Raw genomic sequence first — 9,920 nt, forward strand, 5'->3', positions numbered from 1 at the left:
CAAAAAAATCGAAATTTTTTTTTGAATCGATTTGAAGTTTATACTTTACTCAAATTTCCAACGCGACTGAGAACTAAGAAATCAACGCTTTTTCTTGAAAAAAGCGATACTAGTAGTGACACCATTCAAATAAAATCAACAGTGAATATTTCCAGTCTTGGTTTTATTTCCCATTTAAGAACTATTGTGTTTTTTACAACTTAGATTGCATGATGCAGTGATCGAAATCCAAAACTTCATGAAATATTTGAAATTATTAAAATAAAATTTGTGTTTGCTATTGAAATTGACAAAATGATAGTATCGCCACTTTGGCGATTGTTTACTTTTTCGGTCCCACCTATTAGCATTAAAGTATCGCCCTTACGTTTTTTTACAATACCAATTTTACAATTGGTGGGGGTTTGGTAAAAATCGATCTTACTGCCCAAACGGCATAATTCCGAAACCGTAATTTTTGAAGTTTAAAAATTATGCAGAATTATTTTTTCAGAAAATAGTAACAGAGTTCGTGTCTTTAGCGAATTTGTTGAGACTTTATTGTAGCCATGAATATTAACCTGAGAAAATTCACCATAAATACTTCTTGGACGATATACCGTCAAAATTATTTTGTCAAATGATGCGCTGTTTAACGTTTGTAAAACTCATTGAAGATACTAAACCTCTGAAATTGGCGGTTTCAAAATGATGCTATCTTGACCTTAAATTACTGTTTTTAAACATTTGACTTATACATATAATTGGTCATACAACAAAAATCAAATGCTCATCAAAATCGATCAGAACCTTTTTCATAAATTTCTCTCTACATTTGGAAAGTGTTATCCTCGTTATTAATCATATTACGTTTTCGTCTCAACTCGACGCATTCCCAAAATAAAAACCTGTTTTAATCCACCTAGTGGTGCAATTGTGCTTTTCTCATTTGTCCAGACTACGATTCCATGGCTGGTTATGTTCAATACAATGGTGGAAATGAATATTACATGTTCAGTACGATTTACACATACATACAATGGATCGACAGCCACGATCTTGAGATACTATGTGATACTGAAACATCGCTTGAAACCAGCGGCGGATCATGGAGAAAGATCCGGGAGGTCCAGGTCCTGCCGAAAAATTTTCAACTAAGAAATTTTAAACTAGTTTTAATTTTAAAGTAGCAACCCCTCACTGCATACTCCCTCCGGGCTGGTATGATTGACGATTTTTAGAGTGATTGCATAACCTTTCTATATGAGAAAGGCAAAAATGTACCAAAGTCCAAAAAAGTCAATTTTTGTCAAACATCTCAATGTTTCATGCATTTTAAAGTCATTTGGCATCAAAAATACAAATTTGATTTTGAAAATTTTTCATTTCAGTTTATATGGGAATTTGCTGTGTGATTGCACTCTTCAACTCGTAGCTCCGGAACCGGAAGTCCAATCAATAAAAAATTCAATAGCAGCCGATGGAAAGGTTTCACCTTTCATTTGAGACTAACTTTGTGCAAATCGGTCCAGCCATCTCTGAGAAACAGAGGTCACATTTTTTCCACATTCACACATACACACACATACATACACACAGACATTTTCCGATCTCGACGAACTCAGTCGATTGGCATATGACACTCGGCCCTCCGGGTCGGGATTAGATTGACGAATTTTAGAGTGAATGAGAAAGGCAAAAACATTTTTAGCCAATGTTGAAAGTTATGCATTTTTTTGGTAAGCAGTTCTATGTTTCATAGACATTAAATCAATTTTAACTTCGCTTCCTATTAAATAAAGACCCTTAATACAGTATATCTCTACAAAAACGAGATCAATTTGAAAATAAATCTGAGGATTATGATTGATTACAGAACTCTGGAATTTTCTATTGGAATGTTTTCTGGCAGGAATTTGATATTGATGCTATTGGACAACTGTGAAATCAAGACCAACAGATCAGTTACATATCAGGAACCATTCCGACAATTTATCAAAAGTCCTCATGATCTGCATCAATAAATTTTCAACTTCAATCAATTTTTTTTTGGGTGTTGTGGTGGGGGGTGTGGGGGGGGGGTTGTATTGTGTTAAACCCCAAAACCTTCTCTTGGCTACGCCGTTGCTCGGAATTATTTATTTCGCTTTTTATTTTCCGATATGGTTCAGATCAAATTGCAGTCAGAAGGTTCGCACAAATGAACATTTTTGTACTGATAAGTTAACAAGTTCCGTCCAGACAACTTGGAAGTGTTCGGTGATTATTTCTAGCGGTTGTAGATAGTAAAATGAAATACAAAATTCGTTTTATCGAAATAATGTTTAGCTTATTTCAATGGATTATTACTATATTGAACAATAAATAGGCGACAAAGAGTAATCAACAAACAACAAGCCATAACTTTTAAAGTATTCAAAATAGATATTTAAAGTCTTCAGTAAAGTTATTCGCAAAAGTAAGAGCTACAAATTTGCTGAAGACATCATTTCGATATAATCACTTCCAAGAAAATTTGTGAAAATATCTCACTCATAGGGGGATTAATCAGCAAAAGCACAATACCAAAAGAAAGGGCATATTACCTCCATTAAATTCTCCAAAGATACTATTAACCTAAAATAAGCCGTTTTGGCGTTAATAATAGATTACATGTTTTTGGTCATATTTCTGGCAATGGGAAATGATAAAAATCTATCGTCCGCATTTAATGTTTAATATCTCTTTTGATAATAGTCCGATTTCAACAATCTATAGCTTGTTCGAAAGGTATTCGTTAAAGCTGTCTAAAAACATATAAATTGTTAATCTATGTTGTCAATTTCGGCAGATAATCCAAAAAAACTGCAAAAAACGCCATTTTTACACATTCAAACATTAATATCTTGGAAACTAAACATCAGAATCAAAAACAAATTAATAGCGTTCATACTGTTTTTTAGTTCTTTCATTTAAAATTGGTTTGGATAAGATCGGTTCAGCCATTGCTGAGAAACACGAATGAGAATTTGTCCGTTACATACACACACACACACAGACACACACACACACACACAGACATTGTCCCAAATCGTCGAGCTGAGTCGATTGGTATATAAGACTCGGCCCTCCGGGCCTCGGAAAAAATCTTGAAAGTTTGAGCGAATTCTATACATTTCTTTTATAAGAAATGTAAAACATTCTACCGAACGAATTGCTAGTTTTTTTTCACGAATAGAAAGGAATACGTTCAACGCTTGCTATTGATACCTTGCTCACTGTGTAAACATGTTAAAAATTTTCATGACCTATTTTTAATGCGAATCAAAATATAAATGCTAGAGCATGTAAATATACAGGGTGCGCCAGCTGGATGTATCCTTTTTCAACATTGAACAACTCCGCCATTTTTCAGCCAATTTTCACAAGAAAACAAGTTTCTTTTAGAATATTTTATGCCAATTATTATAAACCAGATGTAGAATACACCATCGATTAAATGTCCACCCCCATTTGATACACAAAAGCAGCTCTTTTGCGGGAATTTTGCATGACATTGGACAACATGTTGGGCTTAACTACAGTAATTTCAGCTCGTATATTAGCTTTGAGTTCGTCATGGTTCTAAAGTTTGCTATAATAAACTTTATTTATCAAGTAGTCCCACAGAAAAAAAGTCTGGTACTGTTATATCCGGAGAACGAGGCGGCCATTCTAAATAACCATTTTTTGAGACAACGCGTCCTGAGAATTTGCTCTGCAATAACTTGATTGTAGCTGGTGCGGTGTGGCAAGGTGCCCCATCTTGTTGAAAATAGAAGTTTTTCAGACCTTTTTTCTGGATTTGTGGACAGCAAAGGTGTGCCAAAATCCAACGGTTGCGTGCGCCATCGATGGTCTCTCCCTCTTTGCAAAAATAAGGACCGATGATTGTTTTGGAGCACACTCCGCTCCAAAAAGTTACTTTATTGGAACGTTGCGGGCGCTGTTGAATAGGAATCTGGGGTGTTGCTACACAGCCCTTATATACAAAAGTGACGTAAGCGCCACTTTGGTCAAATTTCATTTTTTCATATTTCTGAGTTCTCCACAAAAATTCACGTCTTTCAGTGTAATTTTCTTTAAAAAATATGCAAAAAAGCCTTTTAAAACTAGAAAAACAAAGTGTCGTAGACGCCATTGAAGGTGTATTTAACAAGGTAAAACAATTTATTCTTAAGCTGTTGTATCATATGTAATGTTGGGAGCTAAATAAGCACCATTTTGTGATGTAAATGGCTAGGGTGGTATTCGAATTAGCTTTTTACACAATTAGTTCCCAACCAATTAATTTCAAAACCAATTCCAACCAAAACACCTGCAAATGATCTGGAATTTATTCAAGTTTCATAAACCGTGAGTTGAACTGTTCAAATATCCGTCTCTAAACATATACGAAAATTTCATAGTATTAGTCCGACCCAAGTAACAATTGAAGTTTTATAGCACGCTACAAGTGCAATTTAAGTTTTATCAGTGACTATAAAACTATCATAAAACCACAATTGCTACTAGGGTAGGCAATTTTAAGCCAGTGTCATTATTTTTCAAAGTATAGCATGAAGACTGGTATTAATATAACATGAACATTAATAAAATGTATATATAAAGGCTCTAAATTAATTTTGAAACCATCTGAGAGACGTTGTGGATTCATAACACGGTGCTACAATTAAAAATAATTGAATGTACTTTCAAAGTGATATAGTAAAGGTTGTAGGTCTGGTCAAATACAACACAAAACCACGTTTGATCAATTTAATATGCACTCAAAATCTTGATTAATAACAAAAAACGGTTTTTCGGAACTTTCGGCACTAAACATTTTTTACGCGGTCATTTTTCAACCGATTTCAAATTTTTTGAGTGTTTTCTAAAGAAAAAGAAATGACCTCTCCAACAATATGTTATGTTACCATTATTTTGCTATTTTTTCATTAAAAATATAAAAATTGCTCAACATGTTTATTAGAAAGCGTTTTTGTCTTAATAAGAATTTAAGGAGAGCATTTAATTCCGCATCCAATGACCTGTATCTGATCAAAATCGGTAAAAAAGTGGTAAAAGTAATTTTTTTTTCCAAATTAGAAACAAGCTCGCATGAACTTTTAAGGGGACTGTCTCATATAAAATTTAAAAAAAAACGTTTTTTTTGCTCGATTACGTATACATTCAAAAGTATGTGTGTGAACTTCGAACATGAAATTGGATAAAATAAAGGAAGATATAATTATAGCATCGTATAGTGCGAGATAATACCTCACTAACCCCTTAAGAGTTCATGCGAGCAGGTTTCTAATTTGGAAAAAAAATTAACTCAGCCATTTTTCAACCAATTTCGATCAAAAATAGGTCATTGAATAAATTTCTCTCCTTAAATTTTTATTAAAAGAAAGACGTTTCCTTATAGAAATGACGAGCATTTTTTATGTTTTTAATGGAAATAACGGTAACTTTCATATTGTTGTCCCAAAACCGCATAGTACTTTTAACAAAAGAACATAAAATAGCATACCGCTGGAAAGAAAATTTCTTCTTCTTTCCAAAACACTCAAATTTGAAATCGGTTAAAAAATTATCACACAAAAAAAATTTTAGCGCCAAAAGTTTCGAAAAATCGTTTTTTGCTATAAATCAAGATTTTGAAGATATACTACATTTTTCATACATTGTTTTGTGTTGCATTTGATGAGATCTACAACCTCTACTAGGTCTCTTGAAAAGTACAAAATCACTGTAGCACCGTGTAAAGAGTAACCCATGCCTAAGCTGTCCAACTCTGACAAAAAATCCGTACACTGTGCGGACTGTTTACCTGAGCGTGGTGAATGATTTCGCTTCGTTGCGGAATGGTGTACGGATTTCTTCGACAGAGTTGGTCAGCTTACCCATACCTGTAAAACGTTTGTATTTGAATACACCTGTTATTCGACACGATCGATCTACTAAAAATGCAATCAGATGTAGTCATCAGAACACACGTGGCAGATTACGACCAACTCCAGAATAACCGTATACTAGGAAGATTTCAAATGTGCTTGAATAGTCTATAGACAACCGATATGATGTTTTTTGATGTGCCGTGTAACAGGAATATTCACTAAAAATTACCAAAGAAGCGGAAAACCGGTATTACCGGAAATCGTTGAGTGGAACACTGTATCCAAATGATCACAGAATTTGATGTGCCGCATGACAGAAATAATTACTAGAACTGTTTGGTCCGAACTTCCATATTGCAGAATTGTGAATAAATTGTCTCTATTTGACATTGAATTTACATTGTCCATAAATTATAGGGTTGATATTATTTGATATGTCGCATGGCAGAAATGTTTAATAAAAATGTTTCATCCCGGATGACTTTACATGTGATAGCATTGTTGGTAGAAAACCAAGCTGGTGTACCTTGATGTGCCGCATGACAGGAATATTCCCTTAAAAGTTCGTCCGTTGAAAAGGAATCCGGAGTCACCGAATGGGTTGTAAAGTTTCCCCGTGTGTCCGGATGACTTTACATGTCTGCATTGCTTACACACAAAAAATAATGAAATTTAAACGACATGTAAAGCAATACGAATGTAAACATTGAATCTTGAATCAAAAATTTGATTAAAAATTAAATTGAATTCGATGCACTCAATGGAAGCATCAAAAAACATATGATTTTACACTTTCGTTCGTGTGATATTACATGTCACTTATTTTACAGCAATATTGAAGTAAAATTACATAAAAGTGCATTGGTATCCCGTTTAATGAAGGTGTAATTTTCAGTCAACGTGTAAAATTAAATTAAAATTCGTTGAAGAAGGCACGACAAGTTGTGTGTATTTGTGGTGGAACTTAATTTTACATTTATATTCATGCTCCAAATATGTGTATGAAAATAAATGTAAAATTACAAAATATTTTTTTCTGTGTATAGATAGATCATCGTTATTGTGCCGCATGGCAGGTATCTTCAAGTATAAATGTTTCACAGACATGGGTAGAGCATTCGGTATTCACTAGGTCTTCCAGCCCAGAACCGCTTCCACGTTGCCTGAAAAAGGCCTACATGATAGCAAAATGAAGTTATAGTGTTCAAATGTTGGTTAAAATAGACAATACATTTTATAATAATGCCTGACTTGCAGCTAACTTTGGAAAATTAATGAAAATGTACTGAATGGCCCTCGGCCAGAACCCACGGAACTTCCGTATAGATTCAAAACTGACCATTTGACCAGAGCACCACATATAGCCTCGGAAACTTGAATGAAATCATAATCATTTGTAGATAATTCAGTTGAAACGGTTGATAATACACGACACGTTTCACCCGGCACTATTGGTTTGTATACGTACGTCAGAATTGCATAAAAACAGGGGAATGAAATCGTTATTTTTTGCAAAAGTGACGTTAGCTGAAATTTACAAGGTTTCTGCAAAAAGTGAAAGCAATTGGCTATTATCTATAATGCATTGTACATATTTTGTACAGAACTGATAGTTGAAACATTATTCGTGCTTTTGAAAACATCACGAAACACATAAATTAGTTTCCTGAAGAATATTCCTATTGGTGCTAACGTCACAATTGAATAAAAGGGCAGTACAGACCCGTACTCAAAGAAATTCTTCACCAAATTACGGATTGTCTTGTTTGTAGGCGCCGAATGCCTGCCATATTTTTACGATAAGCACGCACAGTTTTCACTATTGAACGTTTCAGAGTTGTGTTTATCTGTCAAAATCGGCTGGAAAAGCGGAATTGTTCAATGTTGAAATAGGATACATCCAGATGGCGCACCCAGTATGTTCCACAGATTCTCTCATAGCCAGATGTGTGTGAGACACAGAGCAGAATAGGTGGTAGGTGTGCCCGTCCATTGAGAGGCTTCACCGGAATAATTGTTGTTCTTATAAGGTCCATTTGCTGTGGATAACAGTAACACAGCGATTACACATCTCGTGGCGGAGGCAATTTTGAGAGCGCTTTTCGTTGGTTACTTGCTAGCTGAGAGCATTCCTTCTTGAGCTTGAGTTTGAGCTTGTGTGACCAGCCCTGGCTGCTACTCCGTTATCGATCGGGACTAGCTGAAGTTGCACAGGGAATCAGTAGATAATTATGCTTGGGAGTAGCGAAACATTTTTCAATGTGCAACTCCTGGTAATCCTAAAGTGTTTTTGATCAATACCGTAGATCGCGGAAGGAAAGGGAAGGAATGGTTAGTACGATACTGCTTTGGTAGAAGGCCGTATATACTACTGCGCACTCCACAAGTATCACGGGAGGAGGATATTTTTGTTAGTAAGAGTATAGAAGTTGGATCTACTTCTTCTTTATCGACGCCAGAGAGGTGATTCCACTACCTGGACTAGATATCGATCCACCAATTTCATGGACCGGGGACCAACAGCTTTACTTCCCTACCCAAGGAAGACGTGAGCACAGATTTTTTCACCTCAGAAAAATCTCAACGACCTCGGCTGGAATTGAACCCAGGCCAACTGGAATGAGTAGCGGTCACGCTTACCACTCAACCACCGTCGCCGTCACTAGCTGAGTGCATTCTTTCTAGCAACTAACAAAGTGGGTAACCGGCGGCAGAATGCCTGTGGCTTCTACGACGTTCAATCGCACACTGGTGACTGAAGAATTTTCACTATAGACCAGGGTTACCATATTCACAGATTTTTCTGTAATGTCACAGATTTTTTTCACAATTTTGGATCACAGATTCTTTTTCACAGATGACAGATTTTTGGCATTTTGATAAATATTTCACAGATTTTTGGAAATATTGTGATTTTTCACAGATTTTTTCTTGTTTTAGTCATCATTGATGGTAAAAAGATTTTTTGGACCGAAACCCAGATTTCAATGTGGCATTCCTGCTATAGACAGTAGCAGTGCGGCTTCTTCACATCCCGTGGCGGAGGCAATTTTAAAAGCGCTTTTCTTAGTGGGGTGCTTTACTTCTGAGAACTAACGAGCGGATCACCGGCTGCAAAATTCTTGTGGCTTCTACGACGTTCAAACGTAAACTGGAGAATTTTTACTACAGAGAGTTGGGTTTACCTGTCTCAAAGATCAAATGAGATTTACGCCTCTCATTTGATCTGATAAAATTTACGCAGATCACCAATCAAATTGCAGTTTATGGCTACTTTTACAAAATCATTTTTATCGTAATTTATGGCAATCGTATCACCTACTAAGTTCGGTACGCCACATTACTTGTCTAAAAAATCTCTACAAAGTTGCGTTTTTATAATTTTGAAATTCGGCTTGGTTACTCAAATTTAGCTAAAAACGTGATGCGAAATTGTGAGATTAAATATTTGCTTAAAACCACTGTATCTTGAGATTGGCTCAGGCTATATTGAAGTTTTAGATATTTGTCTATGCAAAAATGTCTGAGTAATGTGAATGCAGAAATTATGACACGTCATACATTTTTTTCCTCAATACAAACATATGACACGTGTGAGTGCGGTTTTTGTTTACATTTGTAGCAAAACTCTCAATATAGTCAACCGATCTTTAGGAAAAGTTTTTCTCGAAATGTGCAAAATGGTGCTTGTCATAAGATAGTACAACAGCGATGAATTGTTTAGAATATAACCTAACACATCGCGCAAAAGTCTATTGACCCTATTTTGTACAACGGCAGTAACTGATGTTGAAAAACTAGGGGTAGATAATGTCCGGGACATAATCGCGGTGTTGACGTAGGACAATTTGTTGTTTTAAAGGGCGAACACGAAATTATTGCGACACATTCAACAGGGCATAACTTTTTTACCATTGGGTAAAAATCAACCAAATTTTGCACACTTTCTCATTGATGTGTATTGTTTACATGATGTCAAACTCGAAGTCGTGTTTATCGATTCAACAAAAATGGAGGTGAACCAACGCGAGTCGAGAGAAC

Source organism: Topomyia yanbarensis, chromosome 2, assembly GCF_030247195.1.
Source record: "Topomyia yanbarensis strain Yona2022 chromosome 2, ASM3024719v1, whole genome shotgun sequence".
NCBI lineage: Eukaryota > Metazoa > Arthropoda > Insecta > Diptera > Culicidae > Topomyia > Topomyia yanbarensis.